Source organism: Camelus ferus, chromosome 29 (genome assembly GCF_009834535.1).
Source record: "Camelus ferus isolate YT-003-E chromosome 29, BCGSAC_Cfer_1.0, whole genome shotgun sequence".
NCBI classification, from domain to species: Eukaryota; Metazoa; Chordata; class Mammalia; order Artiodactyla; family Camelidae; genus Camelus; species Camelus ferus.
Window position 1 is genome coordinate 20,445,376 of NC_045724.1, and position 11,362 is coordinate 20,456,737.

The window sequence follows — 11,362 nt, forward strand, 5'->3', positions numbered from 1 at the left end:
TCTGGAAACACACAGCTTGCGAAAGTGAATGGAAATCAGTTGTGTGCGCGGGCTCATCGGGCACTGAAGGATGTGGCTGGGCTGCAGCAGCTGCTGTGTTCTGGCAGAGACTGCATCACTGGGAATGCTGCAGACTGAGAAGCTTCCTGTCAACTGGTGGCACTTACCACCAGGGAGCAGAGGCCCTTTTACACCTGCTTTAATCTGCAACTTTAGGAATTTATTCATGTTTCCTACTCTGCAATGTCTTCTTATCTCATTCACAACAAGAAAAAGATCTATGAACAGACTGACTGTATCGCTCCTGCCGGGTCTGGGGAGACAAGTGTTGTATATACGGATGGTGGGTTGGGTGGAGTTAGTTCCTTTTAAATGTTGTCCTGCAGCCCTCTGTTCCACCTGGACGAAGCCCTTGGTATATAGAGAAAATACCAGCTTATGCTAGGGAATGAGCGTTTTTCCTCTGGGAACCCAGGAATGCTGTCACACTCCAGGGTGAGGGAAGAAAAAGGGAAACGGAAGGCACAATTGTTTCAACTTCTCAGGGTCTCACGATGTCAGCAGTTGTGATACTCTGTTGGTTAACACATAGAAGTGCTTGTAAGCCCTTCACACGCTGGTTCTTCTCCAAATAGAAACATGAACCATTGCTTCTTTGTGGGACACAAGAGACTTAAAAGGTGGTGCGGTTTTACATGAGGTTCTACTTCTCATTCTTTTTCTTCTCTTTATTGAAGTATCGTCGATCTACAGCATTGGGTTAATTTCAGGTGTACAGCAGAGTGATTCAGATATACATATTTATACGCCTTCTGTCTCAGATTCTTTTCCATTTTAGATTATTACAAGATATTGAATATAGTTCCCTGTGCTGTACAGTAGATCCTTGTTGTTTCACTTGTATATGGAATTAAAAAAAAGATACAGATGAAGTTACTTACAAACCAGAAACAGGCTCACAAACATAGAGTACTTCTGGCTCTTTTACGATAGCTGTCTCTCCTTCCACATCCTCACCATGTTAGAGCTTCTGAAAAGCTGAGGTCCCACACACAAGATCTAAAAGAAAAAAAAATCACATGGGTTTACACGGGTCTGTTGTCTTTGGATTGCTTTATTTATTCAGTGAGCGCACACACATTTATTCTCCAGTCAGGTGGTAGTTGAATTCTGTTCTTGGTGAAGTCCTTAGAGTTAATGAGCTTTCGGAGAAATCAGTGCCTAATTTTGTTGTCTTTTCAAGAGTGTCAGCGAAGCTGCTCCTGAGGTTATTCCATTCACTTTATCACATAGGCTGAGGAGCTTGTCACACGTGCTGGGCAGTTAGAAGGATGCCTGTATTGGTCAAACTACTGTGAGGTGTTTGTATTATATATTTATTTATTTTCTCAGTACAGTCACCAAAATGGAGGCAGGAACAGGAAACGGGTCCTGTTCAAAGAATAGCATTTCATGGTCTACAATCAAATAGCTATTTCCCAAGAAGCCATAAAATTCGAGCCAATTCTATTATTCTATTACTTTTTACTGAGTACCTACAGGGTAATGTGGCAACATACTGGTTACTATCAAATACCCAAAGTCTAAGAAATGTGATAAATTATCATTGCCTTGTTTTAAGCCTTCTTAGTATTTGAAATATAAATGGAGATTTAAAAAAATTAATCCTCCCTCTACAAAACTCTATCATTTCTCCAACTATTTCTCTGTCGTTTCTCTAGGGGTAAGAAAGATTTGAGGATTTTAATTTTTCTTGTATTTCTTTTTCATTTTGTTTAATAAATTGAGTAGTAACTTTCACAAATGATATTTTTAAGATTTAATTAATGACCTCATGAAATATGACATGCTAAAAACATGGATTCAATGTCTGCCCACTATGTAAGTTTAAAAATTGTAGAAAAATATTTTATTCGAACTCAGATGTAAGTATCACATAGGAGTTTTTTTCTTCCTTTTTTGCATTCAATTCTGGAACTGAATATTTTGGTTAAAGACCTTAACATTTTCCATTTTTCCATGTAAATTGTAAATTAGAGTGTTATAGACTGATATATCACTAGTGTATAAAATGCTATCATAAATTAAAAAGAATCAGCAAAGTCAATTTTAATATTGTCACTTAAATCATTATTTCAAATCTCATTAGTTATTTCCTGTCATAATAATAATGGAAGCTAGTGAAGTAAAATGTATTTACTTGAGTTGATTTTTAGACAAAACTCAAGATTGTGTACTTCTGATATCCATCCTGTTTGACCCAAATAAGACAAAAGCGGGGGAAGGGGCTCAAGATGGTCTCATTTTGTCACAATCAGAAGTCTTCTTGATTCAGTATGTGGTCTGAAAATAATGGGCCAGATGTACATCCTATGGGAACTTTCCCATGGCTAAGTGATTTAGGGCACAGATCTGATGCATTTTTAGTAAGATAGATCAATGGAAACTGAGATTTTTCTGTTCAAGGGCTTCATGAGCTTGTTTCGTTGTTGTGTTGTGTAGTAGTAATGGGTGTTGGCTTTTAGGTTTAGCTTGAGGTTTAGTTATTTTTTTAAGTTGCCAATTTGTTAAAACTTTATTTTGGTGAGTAAAACATGTCCAAATCACTTGTTTTCATAGTTTTAGGTTTTTAGATTTCCAGAATATTTTCAAAAAATGAGTAAAATTTCACTAATAAAAGCTTTGGATTCCAACTTTTATAGTTTGGTCTGACAATGTGGATATAATTTGTGATGATTTTAAAATATGCATTGCTGTTCAAAACTCACTCAACAAAAATTTTTGTTATTGAAAAGAACATGTCCTTATATTTACCCTGAGCTTTCCACATTTACAAAATGCTTTCACATCAATGCCTTGAACAATGCCTGTTACACTTGAATGCAAATAGTGAATTCATTGTCTCATTTTATTCTCACAGCTACTCTGAGAAACTCTGTTTTATTACTTCAACGTTTCAAAAGAGGATTCTGAAGTTCAGGAGCCACAAAGGTTTTACTGGCAAAACTGAGCCCCCAAACCAGGATAAATTTATCCCTAATCTAGTCCTGTTTGCTCTACATTGTTAATTGATAAAATAAATTATAACACCATCTTGCCCATGAATGTCTAGTCTAGATGATATTACAACATGAATTTCACTATCAAACATGTTTTAAATTTGTGGGAACACTCATACTAAAACTTAAGTAAATAAAGTTTCAACATAGATTGGGTATCTACTACACACAAGACACCTAAGAAAACAGGCACAAATTCCGCCCTCTTGAAACTTACATGTAAAGAGGGAGAGACCGATGAACACACTAAGTAAGCCAATGACACAGGGAGTTAGCAGGTGTTAAATGCTGTGGATAAATAAGCAGCAGGGACCTGAGAAGCTATTGGAATAACCCAGGTGAGAAATGATGGTAGCATATAAATGAGAAATAGCAATGTAGATGGTAAAAGGCTGATATGTTTTGAATGTGCCAATGATAAGATTTGCTAAAGGATTGGATGTAGGGTGTAGGAGAAAACAACGAATCAAAGATAACTCCAAGATGTTTGGATTTAGCAACTAATATTATTGGATCTCCATCAACTCATAGAGAAAAGACTTTGGAAAGGCAAGCTTGGGAGAGGAGGGAGTCTGTTTTGACCACATTTGGTTTGAGATGTCCCTTAGCCATCAAGAGGAAATATGTAAGCAGTTTGGATGTGAGTCTGGAATTCAGGGGAGTCTGGACTAGATAGATAAATTTGGCTGTTATCAAGGTGTATAAATGGTACATAAAGTTTTAACATTGGATGGGATCAATCATGGTGTGAGTCCAGACAGAGAAGATGAAACAACCAAGAACTGAACCTCGGTCTACTCCAATGTTCAGAGGTGAGGAGATGATAAATTAGGGAAGGAGGTGGAAAAGAAGTGACAATATGTTACGAGGTGAAGTTGGAGCCAGGAAGCCAAGTGAAGAGATTGTTTCAAGGAGGAGAGATCAAATGCGATGAGGCTAATTTAACAATATAAACTTTCAGAAAATGTTTGAAGGGAAAAGCCTTTTTAGAGTGGGTCCAAGAGGGGGTGGAAAGAGAGGAAATGATAATACATAAACATCTTTCAAAGAAAGATCTATTTTAATGATCTATTCTAGAAAATTCTTTCATCCAAGGATAATTTCAGTAATAGTAACTGTAAACATTTGTTTATCAGTTAGAAGCTCTGTAAAAAAATCTCATTTAATCCTTAAAAATGAAGGAGAGGTTTAGAGGAAGTTTCTCAGCTGGACAGCAGGACCTGCCCATATCCGCTGGGTTCCAGTAATATTTCACTCAGAACAGCTCTTCATCAAATGGCTTATTTGGCCTCATATAGTCTTAAACTGAATTGGTACATGAAAGATGCTGGATGTTCATATGGCCAGGCTGGATTTTATAGCCTAGTTGGATCTGCTCCTGGCCAGCGATGTGACCTTGGGTATGCCACTTTATCTTTGTCAGTTTCCACTGCTGTCAAATGGGAATTACAATGTTTCAAGCTCACAGAACTGAAATGATGATGAAATGGGAAAAAACTAGTTTTTGTAGCCTTATCTGGATTAACCTGATGATTGCACATCTATAATTAATTCTTATGTGTAAATAAAAACAGAAGACTCAACTTTGATTCCATATCTCTTCATGTTTGGAACAATAATATTTCATGGTCAATTAACAGCACTGACTCATTTTAAAGGTATTAATATAATAGTGTACACGTGAAACAGTCTAGTATGGTATAATGTCGAGTAGATTCATGTAGAAAGTGAAAAATTTCATTTGATTTAAGGAGCAATTTTCAAAAAGAATTCTCTGATGGTATATAGTGTTTATGATAAACTTTTCATTTCACACTTCTATCTTTGGGTCACCAGAATTTATTCACTTTTATAACAAAGAACCATGACCATTATAATGGTGCTGTGTACATGTCTGTCTATCCCTGTCTAGATCTTTATCTATATCTATACCTATATATTATGAGGCACAGTGCCACCAGTTCCAGAAACTTAATCTTAGTTTGGCTTTATTTCTTTTTTTTTTTAATGAATCTCAGGAGGAAGTTTTTTTAAGTTCATTTTATGGTTCAAGGCAAGAGTCATATGTATAGAACAGGACAGTTGGGGAGAAGAAAGAGAAAAGAAAATCTTTATTATCAGGTAGACCAAATTTCATTTTAAAAATACAATTTTTCCAAGCAGAGGCTTCCAACTCTTTTAAATACATTGTGTTGTGTTTCTCAGTGCCTCCCTTGTAGAGAGGACTCAACCCCTTAGAAAATCCTGGCTGAGAAATACACATGATGGTCTTCATTCTATCCGTTCTAGAATCTTTTTATGATCCAATAATGTGAAAAATATGAACAGCTTAGATTAGCACTTCCCAAAGTGTGTTCCTTGGAGCACGTACATCAGATACGTTATCAGGAAGGGAGTTCTACAATCGATTGTATTTGCGGAATCCTGCGTTAAATGATGTTAATCACTGAGCGCTTTTAATATGTAAAAAAGGTGCATCGTGAATTTTCTAGCATATGCATCCTTATGTTGCTTGCTAAAATTATTTCATGATGGAATCTTCATTTTATAAAACATTAACAATGCACACCTTCAGACAGTCGATCTAGACCAAATTAAATCCCTTCCAAAATATTAGCACTGTTGTTCTTCATCTTCACCCACATCTTTCCTCAGTAGCAACGCTTGCACAATCACAGCAAGGCTCGGGCAGCCCTGCCTGCCCTCTTGCTTCTCTCAGTCTGCCTCTGGCACCGTCTCTTCATCTTCTACAAATAATACTGGACAGAACTGAGGCACTGTTGATTCAGAACCTCAGAAACCAACTGATGGTTCACTCCTTAGGGAAGCAGAACCAACCAGTACAAATGGCTTTATTGGATGGTGGGTTGGCTTCATGAGAAAATATCCTGCAGGTGAGAAGGAGAGATTCTGAGGCTGATGGATGACTAAACGAGAGAGTAGTTGAGAGGAGAATTAGGTTTGCTTTTGCTCCTGGGGAGAGAGAGAAACCACGAGATCTGTCATGAGGTTTTAGAAAACACGAGGCAAAAATTCGTAAGCAAAAGGCAAGGCAGGTTTTCAGCATTTGGTTTTAGATGCAGACCAGCTGACAAGATGTAGGGCTGAAAATGTTTAATACATCTCTTAAAATTTTTATAAAGTTTATGTTAATGCCATCAGGTTTCACAAGAAAAATTCCTTTCATAATTCTTAAGGTTACTATAAATTCCTCATGCACTCAGATAGGTTGACTGACTATCTTAATCCCTTGGAAAAGTTACTCCAAAATTGCTCCATTTATTGTGAGATATTACAGCTTTATAAGAGGGTGGGTTAGAGAGAGTCCTTCAGTGCAGAATGATCAGGCAAGTCAGACTTCATGGTGATGATTTCCCTGGACAAATCATTTAGTATCTGTTGACCTAATTTTCTTCATTAGTGGAAGGGGATGCTGAGGAGGAAGGAAGAGAGAACACACACATCCACAAACAAGGAAAGATTCTTGGCTAATTAGCAGCAGACCCTGTTGGGGCAGAGTCAACAATGACAGTGCAACGATTCCTGTCTTCAAAAAGCTTTCAACAAACTAGGAAGAATCAAATGTGTTACAAAACTAACAGCGGCACGCTAGGGGAATTCAGAGGAGGGAATGCTCATTTTCATGGGAGCTCTCGAGAGAGCTCCCTGGCGGTAATCTGTGCTAAAAGTTATGACTAATGGGTATGGTATCAATGCCAAGAACTTGGAATGATTAAATAAGAAGTTCAGACTAAACAAGAACAGCAGCAATGTTAACACCTTTCTTCCCACCCAACTGGCACTGGGAAGGCAAAAGAGAAGGAAATATGAGAGAACAGTTCTAGAAATGAACTCAATAGACTATTGATTAAAAATGGGGCTGAGGAAGACACAGCAATGAGGAAGACACTTCTTAGTATCTCTAAGAAGTGCCAGATAGCAGCAGGTGGCTTTGAGACTCAGTGGATGGGATTATTAATGAGGAACAGGAAAGTCAAGAGAGGGAGTATTTTTATGCCCAGAGAAGGTGGAGTGGAGTGGTGGAAAGTATATTCTATTTGAAATGAGAAGCTGAGATTTGGATACCATCTTGGACAAAATGTAACTTCTGTGAATTTATTTTTCTTAGGTAAAACCTCTCTTGCAGACTGGTTAAATGAATTATGCGAAAAATTTATGGAAGTTTCTATTTCATAATTGGTGCTTTATAAAAGTTTGTCTGGAATTGAATCTCTGGGTTGGAGGGGAACGTAACTGTAGTTTACCTAGGTCAGTTATCCTTTCTATGTTTGAAGATGTTCCCCAGCTTTTGCACCAAATGGCCATTCTGCTCTTACTTGGACCACTCCAGGGACAGGAAACCCCCCTACCCTGCAAGATACTCATTTTATCTATGAACAGTCCTGAGTATAAACAATCTTCTGTGCATTGTGTGAAGTGTCTTGCTAAAGGACCTATTCTCACCTTGCTGTGCATGAGAAGAGCTTCAGCAGTTTAAGGTCCTCATGAGATTCATGTTGGATTGATCTGTGGGCACAGGAATTTGTATTTTATAGAGTTTTTAAGTGATTCTGATTAAGGAGATTCTTTGATAAGAAGTAGCCTAAACTTCACCCACAGGTCTACTATGATTAAAAAAAAAATTTGCTGCTGTGACCTCAATGACTGTCTTCTCCAAGTAGAATGTGAAATTATCATGGGTAAAAGTGCTTTGGAAAAACAAATATAATACATAATCTTGAGATGAAAGAATTTTCTTAAGAAAATGGTGAAATTACAAATAGTTTTTATCATAATAACAATTTTTACTTAATGAAATTTTTCATCTATATTGAATGCCTTATTCTGTCTAATATTTATATTTTATTATTTTCTCATTATACAGTTAAAGCTTAGAAAAGTTGCTTCTTTCCCAAGGTCATAAAATGGCACAGCCAAATTTCAAACACATTTTTTTTTGTCTTATTTAAAAACTAAAGAGTTTTTTTCTTTTGTAGCCAAGAAAAATCTTCTAGGAACCTTATGGATGTGGCACCTCAAGGAATATACATGTCCCCATTTAAAAGTAAGCACAACTATTTCATCTACTAATGTGCTTTCGTTTATCAGACTTCTATTTGTTTACATTTTTATTGTCATCATGTTACCATGTGTGTATTAAACAGCAAAAAAAAAAAAAAAAAAATAGACTCCAAAGAAGGAGTCATTTGAATTTTCTTCTGGGAATATTTTCCTGTGATCTTAGCTCCCTAGAGGAGCCTTGTGGGGTTAGCCTGAAAATTCAGAGAGAATGGGATGGGGAGTGAAGAAAGGGAAGAGTAAGGCATAGAAGACTTTTTTTCTGTTTCACAGTTTTGTTCAGAGCTAGCTGTGATAAGTCTCTACATATTAGGTCTATGCCAATTAATTCTGAATCTGCCAAGAGTTGTTTCATATATTGAAAAATTTTAAATAATGCATGAATAATTGTCTTGTGAGAGTGGTACACTTTTTTTTTTTCAGTCGTGTGATTTTTAAGTCTTACACAATATAGACCTGAGTTCTAATTTTTCCAGACTGAAATATGCCTACTATGGTGATTGTCACCACAGGAAAAAAAGAGACTCATAGATCTTGGGTTCCTTAACCAGTATTTCTCAATCCTCAATGCAATCTAAAATCATTTAGAGAAATTCAAGAACTATTGATGGTCAGCTTTTACTGGAGACCAGTCGTAATTAACTGAACCTGTGAAATGGTACTTGAGTCTGTATTTTAAAGCTGCCAGACGATTCTGGTGTGCACCAGGGTTGAGAACTATAATTTAGCTCCATGTTTGGAATCTAGCATGAAATTGGAGCCTGTATCACAGCTGTAAATGGAAAACAAAAATGATAACCAAAGCAAAACTGAGTTCTCAGTATCTGTAATCCTTAGGAGAAGTGCTGGCTATGAAGGGTAAACTGCCTCCACATAACAAACTCATGAAATTTATATGAGGAGAAAGAAAGATTTTTAAGTAGAAAAATGAATGATTCTCAGAGAAATAGAAATGCTGCTCAGATAACGCTTGAGAATCTGAGGATAAAATTACAATTCAAACATCACCTGGGTAAAGTCTAGCTTCTTAATATCTTTGTACTAATGAATCTGAGTTTATTTTAATCCTGATTCTTAAAAAGTTAAAATTTCACTTAATGCTACAATTTTGGTTAATGCTCTGTTTCCAAACAGAACAATTTCTCTTTAAAAAGTGCAAATTTCCTTAGTGGGCTGCATTTTTACTGAAATAACAGCATAGCTATTGTCCTAAGTCACTTCTATGACCAAAGAAAGCTGAAAAATTGAAGCAAAAGAATTACATTATATTTTTGACTAATTCCTTCAGTTCGCATTATCTTTGACGTGTTGAGTTCTGGTCACAACATATCATTTATTTAGCTTTACTTCAAAGGAGGATGCTTTAATTTGTCAAGTACTTGATTCTTTCATAAATGATACATTTGCTTGTAGAACTTGCTTTAGAATCTCAGTTGAACATTACTGGATCCTTTTTGTATGTCACCAAGGTTTACTTGAGTTGAATATAAATGTACTAGCTATTAGGCAACTGTTCCTGTAGCAAACAGATCCTGACCATCTCAACATGCCAGTGGTATAACATAACGGCCCCTGTAAAAGCACAGCCTGGAATTACTTTGATTACGGGGGTTCCAAGGGTTCCTGTGATTGACTCCCACAAGGCTAAGGGCCATTTCAACTGTGGAGGACATTTATTGTGATGAAGTCTTTGAGGGGTCTCAACAGAATACTGTGAGACTGAAGTGGGGTTACTTAGACATTCTCTTGCCAAGAGTGGTTTCTAGTTTTGGTGTCATTCTGAAAGCCTTTCACTGTCCCCACTGTCTTTTCCTCACGTAAGTCCTTATCTTTGTGACCTACTATTACCTCATTCATTTTCAAGGAAAGTTGGTTTGGCATCATTTGATTACCCAATCATTAAACTGTTCCCCTTTTGTTATACATTAGCTCCTTCCCCTTCCCGCCCTTCCACCCTCTCTCCCTCCCTCCCTTCCTTTCTTTCATTTTTTTTTCTTTCATTTGCTCTCCACTCTTCTTCCTTCCCTCTCTCTCTCCCTTCCTAATCACAGTTGCTGGTCATAATCAGAGTATGACTGAGTCGCGAGGTATCCGTTGAATGCTGTAAGTCTGACACTTCCCAATTGTTAGGGGTTGTTTTGAAGGGCATAAATTGAGCTATTAGTTCAGAGTATTTGAGCTTCTTTCTTTTTTCTTGTGCTTTTATCTAGTTTCTGACTTTTAGATCCTTTGCATCATTTTGCAAGGTTTTTATAAAGTCATCCCTTTGTGAAAATGTACTGCTTTGTTGAATCTCATGGAATTTTTATTGATTTGCAGTTCCTTCATCTTGGGACAAATCCTCAGTTACCTGGGATGATATATTTTGTGTGTTAGCATTCCCTTTATTGTTTGCTATATATGTTCTCTTTGACGTTTTGATTTTCCAGTCTTCAAGCAATGGTTTTATCTTGAGTTTTCAATGCACAGTTTCCAACACTTTATGTTTGAGTACTTTTTGCTGAGGTGAAGTTTTTTTGGGGTAAAATTTATTAGTAATTGTATTGCTCTTCCCTTAATTGGTGCTGTTTGGCAGAGTTTACAAAGCATGTGACTGGCAGCTGAATTTCTCTTTGTATGGCTGATGATCTGAATTTGCCCCTTTCTCTGATACTACAGACTGCATCTTGGCTCTGAGCTGTTGCTGAAGTCAAATGCCTTTGCTATTTCACAAGTTGTTGAATCTTAAATGGTACAATGTATGACAACCTTTTGTTAACTCTAAAGCATTGTATAAAAGTGAAGGATTACTATTAGCTGAATGAAAGATGTGTATCTTAATCAAATTTAAGCTTTTAAAAATATCAGTTTAATGAAATTATGTCATTTGATAGAACAAAGGAAAGGGGAAAAAGGAAGAAAGGGGGAATATATAAAAAGTCAAAAAGGTGAATATGTGAAAGGTCAAAACATGGAGAAAAAAAGTGGCTGCTATAATTTGGGACAACATCTAGGAAGGAAAAAGAAATTTGAAAGTGATTCACATGTATAGTCTATAATGACAAATTTGGACACAAAAAAACAAAGAACAAATTATATGTGTTATTTTAATGAATTTTTTTCTCTTCCAGTTTTACGGAGATATATTTAACATGTAGCATTGTATAAGTTTAAGATATGCAGCATAACGCTTTAACTTACATACACCACGAGATGATTGTCACACTAAGTTTAGTGAATATCCA